Here is a 20,977-nt window from a genome sequence, read left to right as displayed (position 1 = left end):
GTGGGAAAGGCAATGCCTGTTACCCCTTCTGTTCTGATGCAGAGTACATGGGAGTAGTGAAATCAGACAGCCAGTTTCCAGGTATGGTCCATGAGGAGGACCTACATGAGGATCGGGTTGCTGCTGCACCAGAGGAAAGGTTACTCCCACAAGGAAATGCACAGCAAGGGAAACCAGCCTGCACAGGACCTCTGGGGCTGTTCATGATGCACATGAGACATCCGTGAAGGCTGCCAACAATGGCCTTGATAACTACCTTGCTTACCAGTGGTTCGCATTGGGAGGCAGCAAGAGGGGCAGCAAAGGCTCCACTTTCTACTCCTCCTGTGCCTGGAAAATACTATGATGACACCTGGCTAAAGTTTCTGAATGCAGTTCTCACCCAAAGTCCTGTATCCACTGCAGGTCACCGCAGATTTCTAAGAGGATGACACAGTTTTACCAATCAGCGCTTGCTTCACTGGCCCTGAAGCTCATCTTCACCAGAGACGGCAAACTCCATGGAAATGGAGGCCAGGAAACTGCTCTGTGAGGGACCTTCGCAACATCTGCAACATAAGACTACAACTAGCTGTTCAAGACAGCTGTCCTGCATGTAACACCACAGCATTCTCACATGGGTTGATGTGACAGAGCTCTTCCGCTGACCTGACTCTCTTCCAGAAGACGTACATCTGCCTTCCCTGGCATCATGCCTCAGTCAGAGGAAAAGCAGGCATTGATGTGGGAAGAGACATAAGTGGCAGCAACACGAAAAGCTTTCATACTGCCACACTGACACTGTGGGTGATACCCTTACGCTTGCATCATGATGCCATCTGTAGATGACAAGAGAACATGCCGTCTGCAAGAGACCTATGCCATGCAGAAACAAAGACCTGGATCATAGCTTTTGAATTATGAATCCACTGTGAGCGGAAACACGGCTGTTCTGAACCAGTTAGCACCTGCCCCCCCCAAGCCCTCAGAGGTTATTACAGAATTCCTTACATTGCTTTCCGCACAAAAACAATGTCAAAAACCAATGACAACTGTCAGCACAGGCATACTCTTTCTAATGATCTGACATTATACAGCTCAAAAGTGCACCTCACTTTCACGCCGTATGCCAAAGAAACGCATTAGTTAACCAGTCACCGGAAGACTCTTCTCCTGATGCTGTGAAGTCATTTGTCCACTTTACTCATGCAGCTGAAAAGGGGACGCTGCTATACTTCAGATACTCGGAAGAACATCCAGGACAACCCATTTATAGATTCACAAGAGCCCCACGTAGGTGACACTGTTATCTAAGTACCTTTTATCACATTTAAACTAAGTAAAGGTAAAACACAAGTAAAAGCATTTTTTCAAGACATCTATGGTAAGTAATATGGTTGCAGCAGTCTAAAATACACAGCAAAGATGTGACAGGAAAACCACACTTAACCTACTTACACTGAGATTAAATCAGGAAGGACTCTCTTCCCCCATTACAGAAATCAGTTGCCCAGGTTTAACTTTCAGCATACCTTATGCCTCAGGTTGCATCCATCAGAAGAAAACATACCTTCAGGAGACAACGCATCTAATTCACAGCATTAGCATTCCACTAGTGTTCCTACTTGTTCTCTTTTGGCTACTGCTAGTGCTCATGCTGGGCTAACTGCATTTCTGCTGACATAGTTTCTCTTCTCCCGAATTCATGAACAGGAAGGAAAACCATGATGATATAGAAATTATTTAAGTATTAACAGAGGGAAAAATGAGTATGCAGGGCCAAAATCTCCATTCAGAGAAACCTATGTAGATTTTCTGAAGTTTGTGTTAGTCCCACATGCGCATTCACAATCAGGATTTGGTACATGCTAAGTACAACTCAAACATGTCCAACAGTGAAATTCTGTGCATTTTGTATCTACCACATGTAGAGTCCATCACTGAAGAAAACATGAAATTATAAATCACTTTATAATTTATCATATAAAATAGCATATACTTGTACTTCTACAAAATTACATATTTTTTTCAAATCATGGAATTATTTTATAATTATAAAACTGAATAACTCTATTGCCATCATAATGTTTTTCTTTATGTACAGGATTCTGCACCTTTCCCTTGATTAAGCAAAGAACTTGAGCAGTACAACACATAAATACTTGTGCCCCTGATTCAGAAATCTGGCTCGCTGATATTGCAGAAGTTCTTCAAATGTAAGTCTTATTTTTGAATGTAAAAAATAATGAAAACCCAAAGTTATGTACGGAACATCTCTCTCTTCTACAAAGGACTATGCAGATGCAGAAGAACAGTACACAAAATCATAAGGCAGACTGTGGGTGGATAAAAGTCATGCACTCAAGGATATGTTTTCTCTAACGTGTTTACTAAGAATATTTTGTATACCTTCATGATACTGTTTTAAAGTGTGTATACACACACACAAATACTATACAAATACATAAACTAGTCCTGCTGCTGAAGGAAACTATAACTATATACACATCTCTACAGATTAAACACCTTGGTATGCAAGCAACCAAGAGCACTGTTACTTCCCAGTGACTTCAAGGGGTCAGGCAATAAGACATCCTATTGACTTCAATAATTTTTAGATCAGTTGGCTATTATTTTGCCAAAGCTATACTGAGTGTTAAATTTTGATACATAAAAGAGTACTGCCTTACCATCCCCTGCACCAACCGATCTATATTCTAACCTGGTTACTATCACCTCAACATGTAGCATCATCAAATATGGTCCACATATGCACCTAATCGATCCAAGCCTATTTTCAGTTTAAAGCAAAAAAGCAATTTTCATTAAAAGTAAATCCATTTTATATCCTGTGTCCTGATACCAGAAACACAAAGATGAACAAATCCCACTCCTTGTTTCTAAGCAAGTTTTTCCTGTTCTGAAACATGGCACTGTCTCTCATCTTAATTTTCCTAGCCTTGTATCACTTGATGTTGGCCTATTTTGGTCAGCAAAAGACCTATGGCAGACAAGGCATCAAGTACAAGCCTTTGCCCATCTCCAGTGTCCTGATAACAGAAGAAATGCTATTAAATAGTATTTTTAAAAAGCGATAGTAACAAAAGGGAGACAAATCCCTAGGGAATGATACCAAATGGCATCTCATGCCAGCCTGCCTTACTGAGGGCTGCTCTTGTTGTTTGGCTTTGCAAAGCACTCAGCATTTTGATTGCGATCCAGCAAAGCATTTCTGCATTTCCCATGTCTTTCCACCACTGACTTGCAGGGAACTATTTGTACACATGAAGACAAACCTACACTTCATATTTTGCTGGGTCAGGATCAAGGCACCAACCATCTTTCTGGATCCTTGTTTTGTTATGAGAATTGGTTAAAAAAAAAAAAATCTTGAAAGTGTGAGTTTTAAAAAGCCTCAAGACCCAGGAACATTCCTAAAATAATTTGCATTCCACAGCAGTGGGCAAAACCATTTCCATTTCAATGAGCCTGTGGAGAGGACTCTGGTCTACTCACTGAAACTCAGGATTGAGCCCAGGCACAAAACAAACACCGAACCCACTTGTACGAGGTCACGTGAAAAAGCACTTTTTCCTGTTCTCTCTCAATACCTTGGCTAAACTCTTTTCATCACTTCAGGCCTGCATCCCAACACTCATTTCAGGAAGGGCACTGTCACTCCTCTCCGCTGGACAAGCTGGTGGCACAGAGATTTCCTTTCCCTTCCCTGCATCCTCCTCAGGCAGCCTTCCTCAAAGAGTCAACAAGTCTCCTGCAGCTTCAAAAAAGGTTTTACGAAAACTTTGGCTTTAACACTCTCTGCTTTCAGAAGCTTGCTACAAATAAAATGCATTAGCAGCCGCCAGCTTTCCAAACGCAGTGAGCGAAACCCACAGTGGAGACAGACGGACTGACGAGTTCCCGCACGGTGCAACAGCCGCTCCGGTGACCAGAGAGGGGGATACACATTTAGCCAATATTTCAGCAATGTCAGTACATTTCAGGAAATCGTAAGAACAGATTCATCATCTGGAAGCCAACACCTTACCTCACACATCTTGCTTAGATTATGATAATCTAAAACCTCCCAACCTCAGATGCTCACAAACTTTGCACATACCTACATCATCATCCAGACGTGTCCTACAGCACTACTGCAATAATGTAATGCAGCATGTAATGTTGCTGCTATATTATGTAAACATTAATATTCAAATTATTTGCTGATATTTCCCTTTCAGAGTCTTGCTCTCACTCTTCGGCAGCTTTAAATTTCAATGCTGTGAAACGACCGCTTCATTCAGAAACTTGTAAAACTGATCAAGTTTTACCTGAAAAAGGATTTCAGGTCAAGAATACTGGTATTTTTACAGGTATTTTAGATGCAATATGTGATCTTAACAGTGATTTCAACAGGTTTAGCAGCTTTGTCTTTTTAGCTGCTTCATAAAAGCTGGGATGTCTCTATACATAAATTATGTATCAAAGCATAATTAATGCTCTTCCATAATACGCCCCACTGTTTGTTAACACCATCTTGGCCAGCACAAATGTTTTCTTTCCTCTGTCCACTCCTAAAGGCCTCAGAGAATTGCTTGAGCCATCTGAAGGAAGCAATGATAACGCTAACATGTCCTCAAAACTCAAACTAAAGCATAAGCAAAGAGTTTTCACTAAGAACTTAATACTCGAGGTAGAGAGACAACAGTAGCTGATTTGTTTAATTAAACGCCACAAGCCTTGTACTGGATAACAGCTGCCTGTCACATCCCTCCATTTGTTTGCTGCAACCTGCACACTCAGATTTTCTGCCAACAGCAGCTGGATTTGCCAACGGCAAACTCAGCAGCAAAACCACCCACATCCTTTCACTCCCGTTCGCACACGTGGACTGGCTGGAGTGGGATACTGCATGAAAAATGGAATTTACCACTTCATACGGTACAGATGCAAGGTGCAACTATTAAAACTAATTTACTGAAACGGAGCCATTACATTAAATCATCAGGGACTAATACTGTTGGAATTAAACTCTAACTTGAGGAGTGACTTCTTATTGCCTTTTCTTAAAGGATATGTTAGTTTTAGGGGTTATATTTTCACAGTAGTGCTTAGAATGCCTACAGTGCACAACTCTAAAAATATCCAAATCCTCCAAATACTGCATATATGCTTGATTAATGAAAGCTACACACGTTCTGAAACACTTCGCTGTTTCCTTAATTTTTCCTTTGATTATGAAGCCATATGATGATTCCAAAAATCCACAAATTGTGGCTTACAGGTTATTGTTGAATAAATGTAGATATAGATGCAAATTCAACACAATGAATCACCATTCATATTCAGCACAGTAACCTGCTTCTCAGACAAAGGAGAGAGAAAAAGTTGCTCCCCACTGTCAACTAAAGATCAGTTGAACCTCTTGTTCTCCCATACTGACAGCTTGTAACACAGAGTTATAATTGGACTCCTGCCTTTCCAAGGTCTGGACTGGAAGACTTCTCAGTAGCTGTATGGTATACAAACTGTCTTGGGATCCTGTGGCACTTCTTGCACATTACTCAAACAAGAAGCCAAAAAATGTGGCATTACATGCATGGTGTTTATGCTTGCTTAAAATTTCATCCCACACAGTAATGTAGTTCCACCCTTTTCTCCAGCAAAACTAAAACTTGAATAAATTAAAGGAGACTGGCTCTCGTCTATGCAAGCTTCTTTTTTCAGTGTTGGAGAATGCGAAAGGAATTATGAGACCAGAATAACAAGGCCAATGCTGAACAGCCCTGTAGAGACCGGTAAAGGAAGAGTTCAGCCACTACCTCCACAGAATGAAAAACCCACTTAAAAATAAGTGACCATTAACTCCCATATCAATACTAAATTAGGAACACCACGGACTAATGAATGCAAAGTGCAGGCAGATATAAAATATACCTCGTAGTTCAGCAGTTTGGCATTTTTATTACAGTCACTTGTCTGTATGCCATTTTTTCAGAGACAGTCTTGGAATCTGTTTAAGTTCTCCAAGGGCTCTAGCAACAGAGTCAAAGAACACCATTTCTTCATTTAAAAGTTATCCTGATATAGAAAAGCTTGTTACAATAATGTAGAAAAAATCTTGTGATCTCTAACCTTTCATTAAAGGTTCACCAAGAGGTCATTTGTCCTTATTTCTTCACCCAGTTGCATGACCTCTTCAACTTTGACATTTGAAACATCCATTCAGTATGGTTCAGTGACTTAATGAAAAATAACCCCAAACAACTCAGACATTTGACATTTGCACCCCAAGTTACCAGAAGGTCACTTTAGTAATTTATAAAACCTACATGAACATATTCTGTCAGATGTTTATATGGGATGTGAGGTCTGCAAGCAGAAGAACTTAGGGTTATCTAAAAGTATCCACTATCCAACACTTAGACAATTTCGGTCAACAAACTACTGAAGTGTATTTTACTTGTTGCACCATGACATTCTAGTCTCCAACATCCACTACAATGTTAATAAAAACCCAACAGATTTCTAATAAATGGACACTGATTACCTGCTAACCAGATTCGCATTGGGAGAATCAGTGTGACTCAAGAGTCAGTGTTCTGCTGGGACAAACTGAAGGCACAGGTCACACTTTCCACAAAGATGCTCTTTTAAGTTGTCCTGTAAACTCCATGGATTCAACTTTTGAAGAACATCCTTGTCAAAATAAATGAAATTAAAATTACAATTTAATGCATTTTAAGATTCTGGGACCCAAATATATTATTAGAAGTACGATAGCAACCTTGGCACCTAAGTAGATGCGTGACAATTTTTGCTATCAGGTTGGAATTTAATTTTTAAAATTATAACCTATGGCTTTTTCTAAATTAGATGATTAATAAAGTAATCAGTTCAAATCACTGACCACAAAGACAATTCAGAGACTTACATACTCTAAAAAATTAGTGAATTTGACAAGAAAAAAGTTTTAAAGTAATATATCCTGCTAATATTTTTACAGATCAAAAAAAGACACTCATTCTACATTGTCTTCAACTATTTTGTGAACCGTTTTACTGATTTGGGTACAAAATACTTAAAATAACCTTATTTTTATACTGTTTTCCATTAGTTTAAGAAGTCTATACTCACTTTTGTAATGTCCTATTTTAAAATTATTTTAAAATGTTGATATACTTAATGCTGATAAAAGTGGTATGAAAACTTTAGCAAAAATCTAACAATTTTTTTTTAAAAGGACCGAGACCCACAACCCCTTCTCAACCAAGTCACTTTGATGACCTCTAACATCCTCTTATACACTCTGTAGCTCAGTATTTCATCTTTGCTAGGGGTGCAGAGAACTGTAAATATTTGCCTGTATGGGTGCTGAGGCCTGCAAAGACTGAAGTGTTCTGAGATTCAGGCTTCAACGTTGACAAATCACTGAAACGGTAAGAACAACTTACATAAAAAAAAAAAATCACTTACAGTCTTCTCTTTTCTATTTGAATAAGATAAAGAGGGAAAACCAATTTATTCTCCCATTTATCCTTGTTTTGTTTTCTTCCTTGTCAATCTCTCTGTTTTGGTCAGGGCAGCCTCTCTTCATTTTATTCAATAAATGCTTGAAACCTAGAATACATTTTTATTAACCAAAAACCTCCACGTACCTTAGCAGACTCAGTGAAAAATCTGTAGAGCAAATTCATGCATTAAAAAGGGAGATGATTCCATCTATCTCTCACACTAAGAATATTTTAGAGAGAAGAACAGCATGTAAACATGCACAGGTCAAGTAAAAATGATTTCCAAGCGTGAAAATTATTCTTGTCACTGGCAGCTGTTACGCGAGAAGTAATAAGGTCCAGAAGCCTTGCTGGGCACGACCAGTGGTAAGAATATCATTACAATCCATCTGCAACCTCAAGAGACCCAAAATGCCTCTGCAATCTTTTGTTCTAAGCAAAAGTAAAAATCCAAAGCAACATGTTTCCAAACCAAGACATTGCGAGTATTACCACAGCGGTAAGAAACTTTTCACAAACACCCCCCCACAAACAGGTTCACAGAAGGCAAAGCAGAGAATACTTTTCAGAACTACAGAATTTCAAGATCACAGAATTTATAGTAAATGTGTGCTTGCTTTGCCTGCTTATTTACTTGTTTTGTGGGGAAAGGAGCGTTAGGTTTGTAAAAACAAGTGTCATGAACAAGTCAAAATATTTCTAGTAAAACTTATTTTTGTCTGAATACGCTGAGTTAACCGAAACCAAAACATTTTGCAGAAATGTATCAGTTTCACTGGCTTTGAGATGAATCACTGCTACAGGCTGTGTTATATTTCACTGAAATTGTTGGTTTCATCCTCCTTCATTTGGGATGTAACAGCCTCCCCCCCCACCTGTGGAAATCCTCACCTGACACGATTTTTCTTACTTTCATTGGCACCTACCACCGAGGACCAGCCACTGAGTGACCTCTTTCCAGTGCTCGGCACCATCGGAATGAGGAAGGATTATATGGCTGCCAGGTTTATGAGAAGCAAATGATGCACACACTCGGGATACCTCATGTGCTAGTTTTCAAATTTCTCTTCCACCAAAAGAGGGAGGAGTGGTTTTATCATAGTGCATTTGGATTCATTCTGGCCAGCAGCCCCAGTCTTTTCTTGGATGAGCCCTGAGAATACAAAAAGGTAGTGTTTCAACAGGTAAATCACCTCATTTCAGCAGGCAAATCACCCGCTGCTGTTTCACTGTGAGAGGTATTAAGTCACTTGTTTAATTATTATGAGTGATCGCTGAGATACCCAAGTGCAGTTGAAGCAGAAAAGAGTTACATTACTTCTTAGCTTGTCTTAATCACTTAAAAAGGGTTTAATGCCTTTTACTTACTCGATGCAGGTGAGCCATGACTCCCACCAAGATACAAGAAAAAATCAGAAGCCAGAAAGCACCCTAGACCACATACGTAGTCTTTTTGCTTTCTCGAACATTACAAAGGTTGCTTCTCTGCACAGAAAGTTGAGCTGGTTGCTAAGACTAAATGAAAATTGAATTGAAATAGAACTTATGTTGACAAAACAAATCTCTGGGGTTTTTGCACTGTTCTTCCATCTAAGAGTTTCTCTTTTGTTTCTTCATTCTAATTTCAGTTATGTTTTTAGTAACGTCTTTCCTTTAGCTAATACTTTCCGGTATTTAATTATCTTTCCTTTGCCTTTCGCTTACCACCTCTTTCCAGATCTTTGTTCAGCATCGCTGCTTCCCTTCCTTTCATACTCCCCTTGATTCTCTACACGCTGAATCTGTGGGGACGACTCTGGAGATAATTCCACCTGACAAAGAAGGAACATCCACCTCTCTGGGGACAAAATAAACTTTGAACTAGCTTAGCTATGTCTTTAACATGTGCTTCACTGGTCCTTCCACTGTTTATTATTGCAGGACAATATAATGATTAGATACCTGGTGTCTTCTTTGGGCATCAATCTGTCAAGGCACTGGCAAAACAGAATTTTAATGCTTTATAAATCACTTGTTTATTGCTCAGCCTTGCAGCACTTTTAATCGTAATCTTTAAAAAATCTGTCTTGATTCTAATGTTACTTATTTCTGTAGGACAGGACAAACCAATGCTGTTGACCACATTATACAGCTGCAGTGATTGAAATAACATTCCAGCTGAAGTAAACCAACAAAATTGCAGTGACAGTTTATGGCCAAAAAAGCACACGGGACTTTTTCTGTTGCAGTTCTCTCTGCGTGACACTCTTGCAGAAGTGTCCTGGTTTCAGCTGGGACAGAGTTAACTCTCTTCTTAGTAGCTGGTACAGTGCTGTGCTTTGGATTTAGTGTGAGAATAATGTTGATAACACTCTGATGTTTTAGTTGTTGCTAAGTAGCGCTTATCTTAAGCCAAGGACTTTTCAGTTTCCCATGCTCTGCCAGCAAGCAGGTGTGCAAGAAGCTGGGAGGGACCATAGCCGGGGCAGCTGACCTGAACTAGCCAAAGGGGTATTCCATACCATGGAACGTCATGCCCAGTATATAAAAACAGAGGGGAGTTGGCCGGGAGGGGCAGATCGCTGCTCGGGCATCGGTCAGCGGGTGGTGAGCAACTGCATTGTCCATCACTGTTTCCCCCCCCCCCCGGTTATATTCCTTTTCATTACTATTATTATTATTATATTTCATTATTACTATTGTTAGTATTATACTTTAGTTATTAAACTGTTCTTATCTCAGCCCATGAGTTTTACTTTTTTTTCCTTTCCTCCTCCTCACCCCACTGGGAGGGGGGAGGGGGAAGCGGCTGCGTGGTGCTTAGTTGCTGACTGGGGTTAAACCACGACAAGAAGATATCCTTGCTTATCCTCAAGAGTCCCTCAACACCATTCATAGCAACAGGAACCTGGAAACAAGAGACTGAGTGGAGGAGCAAAGTATAATATTGCTCACTACGCTACATTTGCTTGCTATTGTATATGCTACCACAGGTTAGATACTGCTACTCTAGTATTTCCCTAATTCTATTACATGCCCTGAAGAAAAGCAAAGCACTTCTACACCGACTTTGTTACCTGTGCCTTGGTACAAGACTTGGAGCAAATGCTGTGCCCTGTCTTTGTCTGCTCTAGGTATCAGATGGACTGCACGGGGGCACAGTGGCTATCTCTGCACTCTCTGTGTGCCTACACTACAGGACTCTCTGGCCTACCTACACCTTGCCCGTGACTTGTATGCCCAATGCACACAGCTGACCACACTCGTGGCACCACCCTATGCACTTTACCAGCTGCTATTCTGCATTTGCTGCAAATGCATTTCTTGCTACAGTTCTTCAGACAATCGTTTGAGAGGCAATGGCATCAGAAGGTTGACAAGGGACAGTGCCTCCCAACAGGATGAACCCAGCAAACTTAGTAATCTGTGGATTAATCTCGCCATTCTGGAGTGACTAGCGCTCCTGAACTGGCAGCACACAACTTGCCCCAACATGGTTAGCGTCACCGTGAAGACAAAGCATGGTGCCATCTGCGCAATGAACGCGGTGAGCCATTCCACGCGGCGTGTCTGGGTTGCGCAGGTCATCTGCGACACCCCTCAGCACAGAGTTGACGTTTAGTACTGAAAGAGCTCTACGTGCAACATGCAGGTCTGCGCAGACACCAGCTGAACTACCTTAACCATAAGCACAAATTTCCCTGTCAGAAGCCCCACTGCCCCACATAAGGCAAAAAGAATACTATCACTCTAGACACCCAAGAGATGACTGCTCTCCTATTGTATCTCAACACACAAAAGAGACAACTCCCCTGCTCCTCCCCAAGATACACAGAAAGTAGGCAATGAAGAAGCATCCTCCTAGGACAGACCCATTCCCACCTCCCTCAGAGCAGGGGAGGAGGAGACGGAGGAGACAGCAATTGGGACAGGGAATCCATCCACATTACACAGAGGACTGTCTCCCAGCAGCTAGGCTGGGATGAACGTCGGCACTTACTGTCTGACCCCTGTGGGTCAGACAGAGCTGGGAGGTCTTCTTCCCCATCACTTAATAGTTGGAGAGTCAGGACTAGGTGCCAGTCACAGCAGACCATGGTGATATCCCTGAGATACTCCCTACATCTTCTTTTATACTCCAATAGCAGCACCTAAGTTAAGAATAACAAGATGAAATGCACACAGTTCTGCACAACTACTTTCTCAGGCTCTTCAATGATACAGACAAGAACTAGAGTTTTCATTTATATTTGTCTAATATCTTCAATGATTTACTAGCAACTCAAAGAGTCAAATCTTTCTATACTTGAAACTTGAGGCTCTCCAGAGGAAAAAATTACAACAAACAAGGATGCTGAGTTACCAATGCAGCATGATTGAGCTTACTTTAAATCTTTTTACGACCCACCACAAGGACTAGAAATGCACGCTTTTCTACATTTTATTCCCACTGCAGTTTATCAGGGGTTTAAGCAAGGCAATAGACAGTGTCCGTGTGTTCAGGCAGGTCCTTTGAAAAATCATGGAAGCTGCATGGGAGAAAACACTGGGAGGTAATCAGTGGGATCAAGTTCTCTCTCCAGCTCATTAGAACTATAAATCAATGCCTTATGATACAATCCCTATTGTATCATCATTCCAGCTTGGAATTATGAGTAGTTAATGCTATTTGGAAAGCTTAAATTTTGCTCTCACAAGTTGTTTGTGAAACAGCTTCTCCTAAAATAGTGCTCTAGGTGCAGGAAGGAGAAAGATAAAAGCATTTCTACTCTGTCCTCCAAGACAGAATTAGTTTACGAAGGCATCCTTGATCCTGATTTAGCACCACAACTCACGTCATTTTACAGAAGATCAATCAGTACAGGCAGAAAAAGTAAGAAAAAAGAGGAAATATGAGAAGCATACGGACAAAGAACACTGGAAAGAACTGCTGCTTCTAGATATCATGTCAGAGACATCTGGAACCCGAAACGCTCTTTCAAAGCAAATTCCAAATAGCCCATATTCAGAAGAATGCATGGAAGAAAGAGATAAGTCAGCAAAAAAGCAAAGCTAGAAGCAAAATATTTACTTGATTATCCTCGGGATATGTGTGGAATTAAATTTTATGATCAACTTTCAAGATTTTCCCATACAGAATTCAAGTAGACTGACCTTCTTTCTGTCCTAACTCTTGTTATTTCCTGCTAGTTATTATAAAATAGCAGTATCCTTGGCATCATTTAAAGAGATTTCCTACTTCTTTCCACACACGCAAAAAAAGAACAAAGAGTTTCTTCTGGGTTTAGTGACAATTAAATGATGTGGCCAGTTGTACGGTGGCACGTGCTTAAGTAGAAGTGTGTGACTGCTGTTCCCTTGGTGTTTGGAGCAGTCTCGTTTGCTTCATGCTTATCTTTGAAAGCAGGAACATCTTAAAATAAAAACTCAGTGGAGCCAGTAGGGAACTAGTTGGCAATGCGTACTTTAAATATGCTCTGGTTCTGCCAACATCTTGTGAGCCAGATTGCTCTTACTCAAGAGGGCTATTTAGGTTCGTAAAGTTAGGTGTAATGTCGAGTGCTCAAACACATGAAAACTTATATCAAACACATGAAACTTATATCGAACACCAGCACAGACTGTCTTAAGTACAGTGTGTGTATACACTTATGGGTGGGGCAGGGGTTGATGTTTTTGGTTTTTAATCATCAGCCAAGAAGTTAGGAGTTTGAGGGAAAAGGACAGCGGCGCCAGCCCCAGCCCCTGCAACACACTGTGGAATAAACGTGTCTCAATGGTCACGGGGGGCAATTATCTTATGCTGTTTCCTTTCCACTGAGTCCTGGCAGAAGGGCAGGCAGGGAGAGAAGAAATGTGTGTGCTCACAGAGCTTCACAACAAGGAGATTCTCACTGCAGAACAGACTACGGAATTGAAAGGAAATAGAAGTTATTGTCTTTAGTTAGAGAGCATGAATCTGTGACCTGCTGGCTTACATGTCTGCAAAATGAATGCAAAACAAGTGTCCGTGTTAAAAGAAAGTCTACTTACAAGCAATGCACTCAAAATGGTTTAACTCTTCATTTTTACCTTGAAAACTGAGCAATTTTAAATAAACTTAAAGATCCCAATCTAGGGCTTCAACCTGGTTAAATGTGGAGAACTAACTACATGATTCAATGGCCCCTTCTGCCTTTAAGAAATAATTATTTATTTTGTTGTGTTTATGTGCTTTCTTGTATCGAACTCTCCAAACGTCCCACTACTGTTCTCACTCTGATGCACAGGTCCAGAGAAACTGGTACAGTCCTTCTGATCTTATTTCTAGCTTTTATTCCCGCTCACCCCATCTTCTACTTCTTACACAAATAATCCCATTATCAATTTGCAGCATCTGCATGATCAGAATGATCAGGTCCTGTTTAAATGTCAGACATACACCTTGAGAGCACTCAACAATTCAAAACACGGTGGCGACCAGCCTGTTACGCAGTTGTACTACTCCAGGATCTATACTGGCTCCCATTAGGTTTGCAAATGAGATTTTGACTGCTTTGACTTACAATGCAGGGCAAGTGCATGCACACTAATGGTGGAAAATATACTGCACATACAGTGGCACCACAGCAGCAAACACGTGCAATATCAAATAGTAATCACACAATTTGTCACTGATCCTGTCACTGTACCCATACTTCTGTTTAGCAGAACTACCTGCGTTCCACCCAGAGCCACCTGCCTCGCACAGCCCCATTTCGTGTAGTACGATGACTGCTCCCCACGCACAGAGGTGGAGCGGTGCTCTGTGCACCGCTTCTCCAAACCAACAACAGGGACAGGAAGGACCGGTGAAGAGAAATTCCCAATGACAGCATCTTTATTTCTCCCCAGCGAAGGGTCAGAGCACAACCGAGGTGCTGCATGTGCGGGGCCAGTGGAGTACTGCAGACCTCACAAGAAAAAGAGACGCACTTGTGTTGCAGAAGTTGCCAAGTCAGGACAGGACTGCTTGACACTTTGTGCCACTGCACATGATTAGATATCTCAGATTTAAAACAGCCAGATTTTCTGCTAAGCATTGGGACAACCAAGAATCAGGCCACACATATTGATGTTCATTTTACAACTGCAATACCGAGAGATACGAGTGCTCAGATTGCGAACCTCTTCCTTCCTTGTTCCATCAGAGCTGGATTTGCTAATGTTCTGGCAATAATGCCAAGCACATCCTCTCCTACCACTTCTGGAAAAGAGAATGTATGTACCATTTGTATTTATTCCTGAAGACCCTCATCATCAAGGTGATATGAACAATCCTGTATGTTGGATGAAGTGGCCGCACATGAATATGTATGCAGATCGATCACGTACCCAAAACCACATCTTGGATTCTGTCCTATACAGTCCTTTATGAATTCAAAGTATCAGCTGAGGTGGGAAGATTACATTTAAACTCACATTTTAAAGACAGCTACTACTTTGTGCTCTTCATCAACTACTTCAAATATCTTCTAAAAAAGCAGTTAGCCTTATTGGCCCTCCTTTGTAAGAAGGCACATACTTGTTATGCTCAAGTCACACAGGGAAGCAACAGCCCTCGGAGAAGACTTCGGCAGTCCTGAATTCACCTTTCTAGAAAAACGAACTGTCATTGGGCTATGGGACACAGACTTTTAATGGGGAAATAAAAAACTGAAAGTTAAATTTTAACAAAGTTATGTACTTTAAGAAAAAATAAATCATATAATGTGGTAAACCCCTCTTCCCCACAGAAAAAAAAAAAGTCATATCTCCCGTAGGAGTTAATGACAGCTCAAGACTTGATCGCAGCAAGTTGTCACCCTGCTGAAGAGGGATGAAAAACTGATGTAAACTGTGCTGCGGCCACTTCTGTCGGCTGGGATTTTGAGGCAGGCATCAAGACCTGTTTGTGACTGGCTGGCGCATGTTTGGGCCCACAGATGTTCTCTGACACGGGAACAAACCTCCCGGACCACGACCCGAGCTTCACGCCGGAGGGGTGCCACCGCCGAACGCGCGTCAAGGCGCCGTCCGCTGCCCCACGCTCTGCTGTGAAAGCCCCGTGAGTGCCGTGGGGCTGAAGAAAGGCACGAAGGAAAGATGAGGAGATGTGCCCCCCCTTAATCCCCGGTCCTGAGGCCTTTCTGTTCCTCGAGGCAAGAGGGGCTGGAGTGGGCCCGAGTGCGTTAAGCCCGTCCTGGGGCTCTGGTGCGAGGCTCTGCGGACGGACAAACGGGAGAGCCTGCGCAGCGGCTGGCGCTTGAGAAAAGTTGAGAGGGAGAAGGGGGAAACAAATAAATAAATAAACACAAAAGTCTCCTCCTGAAGGCGGACACATGTGGCGCAATTCGCTTTCCTGCGGCGGCGGGCGGCCTGCCCGGCCCGCCAGCCCCGGTGCTCGGCGCTGCCGCCGGCCCGGCCCCCGCCCCTCAGCGCCCCGCCGCCCGCCGCCACCGCCGGCCCGCCCGGAGCGCGCCCCCCGCTCCCCCGAGCGGCCCGGCACCGCTGCGGGGCGGCGGAGCGCCCCCGGCTCGGCACCGCACGCCGCCCCCGCTCACCTGCCGCCCCCGGCGCGGCGCGGCCCCGCTCACCTCATGGCCCAGCTCCGCGGGCACCGCCCGCTCCCCCAGCGCCTGGCGGGGGAGCACAGCGGCGGCGGCCCCTCCTGTCCCCGCGGCGGTGCCCGGCCCCGGGGAGACGCCTGGCGGCGGGGCGGCAGCGGGCGGGGCGGAGGAGGGCCGGGCCGAGGGGCGGGCGGACGGACGAGCCGCGTCCCCTCCCCGCCCCGCCACTCCGGAGCGGCGGGGCAGCGGCCGCTCGGCGGGAGAGCGCGGGGCGGCCGGCGGGGAGCGGTGCTCGGGGGCCGCCGCGGGCCGCTGGGAAGGGAAGGGAAGGGCCGGGCCGGGCCGGGGAGAGCGCGGAGGCGGGCCGGGCGGGGTGCGGCGCGGCTCCGCTGCTGGTGCCGAGCGCTTGCTCTGCAACGGCGCTACCGGGAAACTTGTTCAAAACGAAGTGTGAGTATCCCAGCCCGCGGCTTTCCGACCGCCGACATTGCCGCTGCTGTGGCCGTACGGAGTTGTCCGTACTTGGAAGGATCCGCACCAACCCCCTCACCTGCACTGGTGGTAGGTAACTACTTCCAAGGAAGGCACCTCACAGCATTAAGGGTTTCCTGCACACATACCGATTCTGCTTCGTTATCTTGGGGTTTTGTTGCAGACTTGCACCCTGGCAGGCTGAGGGGCACAGGAAGGGAGCGTGTGCACACCGCCAGCTGGCATATCCCCTGAAGGGACTTGTGGCTGTTTCTTCTTGTCCTGTCACGGGTCATCCTTGTGGAGATGCTTCCACCTTCTCCATAACCACCATTTCAGTGCTGGAAAACCACGATCAGATCCAGCTGAGCCTTCTCGTCTCCAGGCTGAACACACCCAGCCTTCAGTCTTGCTTCCTATGGCAAGTTCTCCACATTTAACCATCTCTGTGGCCCTCCACAGGACCCTCTCCAATTTTTCAGTGCCTCTTTTGAACTGGGGAAGACTACAGCTGGGCTCAGCCCTCCAGCTGTCGAACAACAAGTGCCAAGTAGAGTGGAATAATGGCATCCCTCGATCTGTTGGTTATGCTCTTGCTGACACATCCTGGGACGCGGTTTGCCTTCATGGCTGCAAGGGGCGTTGCTGCCCAGCTGCTCAGCTTGCAGGCCACCAGGCCTCCCAACCTGTTTCAGCAGCGCTTACACCCCAGCCAGTCAAAGTCCAGCCTAATCTAGGGCCCTGCTTTTAGAGCAGGTTGGACCAGATGACCAAGGATCCAGAGATCGCTTCAGACCTAGCTAGACCTTTCAGTGATCCTGTGGATTCAGTGTGTTGTGGTTTTGGGAACTGTAGATAACTCAAGTATTACATCAACTCTGTTTGAAACAAATGTATTTGATTAATTACCATTAATTAAAATGGTAATGGTTGGCCTGCTGGTATTTGCCATTAAATAGTCTTTTAGATGTACTCTGTAACCCATCCTACATATAAGTACTTTCTAACATGATCATCTTAAAAAAAGCTATGTTTAAAGTAGATATAATTTAAATTGCCAAAGCATGATTGAATCACGATTCCTGTTAAGTCAAATTCCGCTGTTAGGTCATTTTTAACAGTATATATTGTCTCAGCAGCAGCTGCAAGATCCAGCTAGGACTCTGATAGATAAAAGTAATCTTTGCACCAGCCTCTCAGCCAGACTTTTTGCCAGAAATGAACCCCATGGCAGTCAGCAGCATGGGATATGCCACTACCATGGCTGCTACACTTCACTGTCAAATTTATTAACTTAAGCTGCCAGTGACAATGTATATATGCTAATGTTATCATGTGTTAATAACCGAGGCCTGGGTAACTTGAGAGCGCCAAATGTTCGTGGTGGGGCTGAGGAGGAGGAATGAGGCGACATAAGGCAGTTTATAACTACAATGATGCTGCAATAAAGCAGCATCACAGCTAGACCACTGAAATGTTCTTGAGGCCATGTCTAGCTTCTGATTTGTACCAGTAAAGAAACCCTGGCAGTGAGAAACCACTCTGAAATAGTTTCACTATTTCATTATGATAGATACTGTCATACTGGTCTAAAGGTGTCTCCTGCAGGAGGGCAGGACAGGAATCTTCATGGCTTTGTGAACACCACAGGGCCGTTGCTGTATATTGCTGTATACTGCTGTTGTTAAAGTAATACAGCTTCTGCGGGCTCCCAAGGCTGTAGCCATTAAAGATGGATAAGGTGAGGTTCATGTTTAACGCATGCATATAAGCAAGCGAGCAAACACTTTCATAGGTGTATTCTTTTTATTCGTTCTCTCCGCAGCTCTTTGAAACCCGTGATTTCTGCCAGCAGCAAACCATCCATGAATTTTACTCTCACCAAAATGCTCCCCGTCTGTCAGTGTGCAATGGAGAAATGTGGGGAGTCCAGTTTGGTCCATCAATGTCAAGAGGATTCCCAAACTGAATCAGGGCCAAGCAGTAAGTCTCAATGTCTTTCCCACTTCTCAAGTGGGTGTTGAAGTAAACATGGAGCTAAACTGCTGAGCTGGTTGTTGGAGTAATGCTTTGCCTCTTTGCAGAGAAATCAGTAGATGGAAACCACATGGATACAGTCATATTGTAACCAGCTGCTTTTGATAAAACACACAAAGATAGGAAGCCTCACTATGCACACATGCTACTGTTTGAGGCTTTTACTGACAGGTACCCAGCTGGGGCATGACTAGAAGAGGTACCAGCTCAACTCCTCTGTGCTGCAAGTGGTCCTTTGGACACAGTTCAATGCCAAAATGAACTTCGTGTCTGGTTTCTGACGGTTCTGGCAGAAAGCACCCAGAAGCCTGCATCCTGGTCCAGCACATAGATATGTTAAGAGTTGCTTATCAAGTTGCTTATCATCTGAAAAGATGGTTGAATATAGGCAGGGAAATGCATTTTTCCTCCAATCTCATTCAAAGAACGTGCTGAAACAGCTCTGCTGAACTTTTTGAAATGCTTCAGCCCAGGGCTGAGACATGGCATGGAAATAATTGGCAGCTGCAGTTAGAAAGCCCTGAAACCCACAATGCTCAGAGAAGTTGTGGATGCCCATCATTGGAGGTGTTCAAGGCCAGGTTGGATGGGGCTTTGAGCAACCTAATCTAGTGAAAGATGTCTCTGCCCGTGGCAGGGTGGGGGGACTAGATGATCTTTAAAGGTCCCTTCCAACCCAAACCATTCTGTGATGTTGTGATCTTAGTGTGGACTGTGTAGGGTGACCCTAAATGTTGGCTCCTCATGTTATAAATATGAGTAGATTTTGCAAAAGGTCGACACCTATGGGGTTTAGCAGAGGAGGGAAGTCCAGACAGGAGTCGCTAGTGCAGGGTGTGCAATGTGCAATAGGTGACATCTGTGTCTTTCTACGTGTCTCTGTGGCGGGATTGCTGCCCTCTAGTGCCTGCAGTGTCAGCTCCCTCTGTCCCCTCTCCGCTCCCCCTTGCACCCATATGCACACTCAAGAGCTGCAGACCCCCGGGCCACTGTGGGTGCAGAGCTGGCCACCCTGCAGCCTTACCTGCCTGCCGGGGACAGCTGCTGCTGGGGACACTGACCAAAGAAAGGGGATTTGGAGGGGAAGGGCGTCAGGAGGGGTCCTCGTGGGGAGGTGGTGTTGAGGGATGTGGTGCTCACGCTAGGCCTCGGCTGGGGTGGCTCCCCCAGCCACCTGCATGCCAGGCCCCGAGCCACCCTGCCAGTGGCAAGGCCTGTGCCACGCAGCCTGCGTGTCTGCCGGCATCACCCCAAACAGGTGACAGCTACGCCATTACCCCAAATCCTTCATCCCCTCCTTACTGTTGCTGATGGGTTTCTGCTTCTCCAGTGACCAACAGGATGCGAGGGGTCCCCTCCCCTGCCAACCTGCCCATGTCTGGGGCTGAATTCAAGTACAGGACTATTAATGGAAAACTGCCAGTGCAGTATAAAGCTTCATGGCTGTATGGCCCCATAAAAACATAACCTGTTACAGCAAACTCTAACCACAATACACAATGCTTGAGTTGTATCTACACATTCTAATGAAGTAAAAATGCAGGGCATACAATTAATTATTTTTTAATAATAATTTAAGAATACATAATAATGCCACAACCTATTTAAATACAATAATTCAACACTTCAAGTAAATTTTCTAGCAATCAAACACAAAACAGGAGTGACAAAATTGAAAATATTCCAGGTGATCACCTTCCTCTTGTAACGTTCCAAACCCAAATATTCAAGTCAGCATTTGTTTGAATCCTTTCAGGAATGATCCACGGCAGTCCTCTAGGTTATACTAAGTCTCCTGTAAATAGATGACAAAACAATCATTCAGTAATGAGGAATCCTTAAAACTGCCATACAGTGTTCCAAAAATGAGCTGAAACATTTACAATTCTTATGAATCATGTCACAAAGCCTTTTTATTTCTCTAGATAAAATTAGCCTGAAGTCATTTACCTGATTTACCTGAAGTCGTGACAGGAGTCTCCATCCTCATGGGAAAAAAAACAATGCAAAATCTTGGTGCTACTGAAATTGAGGTTAACCTCCCACTGAATTCAATGCTGTCGTGGTTTAACCCCAGCCAGCAGCCAAGCACCACGCAGCCAATCCCTCACTCCCCCGCCCTGCTCCCAGTGGGATGGGAGGAGAATCAGGAAAGAAGGTAGAACTCGTGGGTTGAGAGAAGAACAGTTTAATAACTAAAGTAAAATATAATACTAACAATAATAATAATGAAATATAATAATAATAATAGTAATGAAAAGGAATATGACAAAAAAAAAGAGGAGGAAAAAAAAGGAAAAAAAAAAACCCAGTGATGCACAATGCAGTTGCTCATCACCCACTGACCAATGCCAGAGCTGTGATCCGCGCCTCCCGGCCAACTCCCCCTGTTTATATACTGGGCATGACGTTCTATGGTATGGAATACCC

At 44.0% G+C, this 20,977-nt stretch overlaps 1 protein-coding gene across 1 annotated transcript in view; it reads right to left on the bottom strand.

The window, feature by feature from the left end:
- Positions 1 to 16,797, bottom strand: part of PLAGL1 (PLAG1 like zinc finger 1) — a 51,143-nt gene extending 34,346 nt beyond the window's left edge. Inside the window, exon 1 of the mRNA XM_050893946.1 lies at positions 16,660 to 16,797. The gene's annotated coding sequence lies outside the window, so the exon portion shown is untranslated. The remainder of the gene's footprint in view (positions 1 to 16,659) is intronic.
- Between the last annotated feature and the right edge of the window lie 4,180 nt (positions 16,798 to 20,977).

Source organism: Gymnogyps californianus, chromosome 3 (genome assembly GCF_018139145.2).
Source record: "Gymnogyps californianus isolate 813 chromosome 3, ASM1813914v2, whole genome shotgun sequence".
Lineage (NCBI taxonomy): Eukaryota > Metazoa > Chordata > Aves > Accipitriformes > Cathartidae > Gymnogyps > Gymnogyps californianus.
The sequence above is the reverse complement of the archived record's forward strand: the minus strand, read 5'-3'. Positions and strand labels throughout refer to the sequence as shown.